Below are 2,343 nucleotides of genomic sequence, written 5' to 3'. Positions count from 1 at the left end.
TCTCTCCCTCCCTCCCCTCCCCCTCCTCCCTCCCCCCCCTCCTCCTCCTCCCGTCCGCCCCTCCTCCTCCTCCTCGTCCCTCCCTCCCTCCCCCTCCTCCTCCTCCCGGCCGCCCTCCTCCTCCTCCTCCCCTCGCTGATGCGGTGGTGGGTGCCTCCGCGCACGAGGCAGCGGCGGTGGGGCTGCCGCTGAAGTACGCGGCCTTGGGGCAAGTATGCGGCCGAGGTGTGTGTGTATATATGCATGCACGGCCGAGTAGTAGATAGATTATGTAGTACGTAAAATATAGTACATATGGTAATTAACTAACTGGTCGCCGTGCATGCATGTACGAACGAACGCATGCAGACACGTTCAAGCTGAAGTAGGAGCCCGGGAAGACGTACCTGCTGCGCCTCATCAATGCCGCGCTCAACGACGAGCTCTTCTTCTCCGTGGCCAACCACACGCTCACCGTCCTCGAGGTCGACGCCGTGTACATCAAGCCGTTCACCGTCAAGACCCTGGTCATCTCCCCGGGCCAGACCACCAACGTCGTGCTCGCCACCAAGCCGGTCTACCCCGGCGCCAACTTCTACATGTTGGCCCGGCCCTACTCCACCATCAGGCCTGGCACCTTCGACAACTCCACCGTGACCGGCATCCTCGAGTACCGCAACCCCGGCTCGCCCTCTTCGTCAAGCTTCGACAAGGCCTTGCCCATCTTCAAGCCGATGCTGCCCTACTACAACGACACCAACTTGATCACCAACTTCACGACCAAGCTCCGCAGCCTCGCCACAAAACAGTACCCGGCGGCCGTGCCGCAGTCAGTGGACAGGCGCTTCTTCTTCACGATCGGGCTGGACACGCTCCTGTGCCCGAAGAACATGACGTGCCAGGGGCCCAACGGCACGCAGTTCGCGGCAGCCGTGAACAACGTCTCCCTCGTGCTCCCGTCCACGGCGCTGCTGCAGTCGCACTTCACCGGCCTCACTAGCGGCGTCTACGCGGCCAACTTCTCGGTCATGCCCCTGTCACCCTTCAACTACACAGGGACGCCGCCGAACAACACCAACGTGGCCACCGGGACCAAGCTCCTCGCGGTGTCCTTCAACACGTCGGTGGAGCTGGTGATGCAGGACACGAGCATCCTCGGCATCGAGAGCCACCCGCTTCACCTCCACAGATTCAACTTCTTCGTGGTCGGGAAAGGCATCGGCAACTACGACGCCGTGAACGACCCGGCCAAGTTCAACCTCGTCGACCACATCGAGCGCAACACCTTCGGCGTGCCGGCGGGCGGGTGGGTGGCCATTCGATTCCTCGCTGACAACCCAAGTATACGTGAAACACAATGCACTCATAAGAACCTTAATTAACTTGTGAGATACTCATGCATGTACGCAACTGTTGTTGTTGTTGTTGTTGTGTCTATGCGTATGCACGTTATGGTTCATGCATTGCCATTTGGAGGTGCACACGACGTGGGGGTCTGAGAATGGCGTGGCTGGTGCAGGACGGCAGCAAGCCGAGCCAGAAGCTGCTGCCCCCGCCGTCTGACATGCCCAAATGCTGAATGGATCACTTCACCACAGCTGATGCTTAATTTGCTCCCCCTCATTTTGATTTACTCGCCAATTTGCGATTGTTTTCTCCCACGGGAGATTTTAGTGTGTTTAGCCCGTTCATAGCTGACTTTCTTACAAATCTTTTTTATTTTCACTACTTTCTGATGGACATGTTTTGATACTTCTTGAATAAACAACAATGTGAAGAATTGCACGAGAAAAATATCGAAATGTTTATTTCTGTGAGCATGCATTTATTCTAGCCAACAGGCCTTGTGGTTAATACAGCCCAAGTGACAACCATTCCCCCCAAAAAAAAGGCCTATGGTGGATGTTTGAACGGTGCAAGTCGGGTGCAAACCCATGAACCAGGAAAGGTGGGCCTAGCCTTGAACATTACAGCCTTCATTCCAAAATCTATATACCTACAAATAAAAAAATAATAGATATTCTTAGTCCGTCATGCTACTTTATAAAAAAAGACCTCATGCTTTTGACAATAAATCCACAATATATATCAAATATTTTTTTAAATACTCATATCTTCTAAACCGTAATTTCAAATTTAACATGTTATATATGGGCTTTGATTAGAAAAATATGTAGAATCTAAATATGATGTTATTTTACGTGTTAACAATTTTAAAAATACTATCTAAGATGCAATCTTAATCAATAATGCATTACCTGTCTTTATTTCATAGCGGTACCAATTCGGATTGTGGATGAACATGCCAGCAAAATCAGGATTAGAGACGAAATTGAAGATCACTTGACCGTTCCTTTGTACGTA

At 51.9% G+C, this 2,343-nt stretch overlaps 1 pseudogene; it reads left to right on the top strand.

Annotated features, from left to right (window-relative positions):
- The first annotated feature begins 326 nt into the window (after positions 1–326).
- LOC123441637 lies at positions 327–1,601 on the top strand (annotated as a pseudogene).
- The last annotated feature ends 742 nt before the right edge of the window (positions 1,602–2,343 follow it).

Source organism: Hordeum vulgare, chromosome 3H (assembly GCF_904849725.1).
Source record: "Hordeum vulgare subsp. vulgare chromosome 3H, MorexV3_pseudomolecules_assembly, whole genome shotgun sequence".
Classification (NCBI taxonomy): domain Eukaryota; kingdom Viridiplantae; phylum Streptophyta; class Magnoliopsida; order Poales; family Poaceae; genus Hordeum; species Hordeum vulgare.
This window is presented reverse-complemented; position numbering and strand designations above follow the sequence as displayed.